Raw genomic sequence first — 678 nt, forward strand, 5'->3', positions numbered from 1 at the left:
CCCTTAATATTAACATTAAGGACTGGACCAAAGCATGTACAAATTTTCCATGGAAAATACATGACAATCGTGATTTTTTATTTTTAAATTTTTATAGCTCAGAGGCATTTTATGACATCGCTTTGACTTTAGACACTAAATTGAGACAAAATTAAATTATACCCAARTTATTAAAATATTCATCAAAATTTATTTTTCGTCTCCAAAGTAGTCCCCACCCAAGGTAATACACTTATGCCAATGATTTTTCCAGTCCTCGAAACACTTTTCATAAACTCTTTTTGGGATGACCTTCAGCTTATTCAGCAAATTTCGTTTTATCTCCTCGATCTACTGAAAACCAGTTTTACGGTGCGGCAATTTAAGTTTGGACAACAACAAAAAAATCACTCAGAGCCACAGCGGCTGAATACGGTAATTGGTCGATGGTATTCATGGTATTTTTGGCTTTGAATTCAGTCACAATCGTGGCTCGATGCGATGGTGCATCAGCGTTATCGTGACGAGTCGGTCAAGAACTCGTTTCTTACCCAAATATTCACCAAAATTATTTGAACGAACACGCAAGAGACGTTAAGCTCTCTTGCCATCTTTCTAACATATTCTTCACTTTTTCTTTATTTTCATCAGTTGAAGAGGTCGAAGGTCGTCGAGAGCGAGGCATGCCTTCAACGATCA

Source organism: Bactrocera latifrons, unplaced genomic scaffold (genome assembly GCF_001853355.1).
Source record: "Bactrocera latifrons isolate USDA-ARS-PBARC rearing strain unplaced genomic scaffold, ASM185335v1 scaffold_100, whole genome shotgun sequence".
Lineage (NCBI taxonomy): Eukaryota > Metazoa > Arthropoda > Insecta > Diptera > Tephritidae > Bactrocera > Bactrocera latifrons.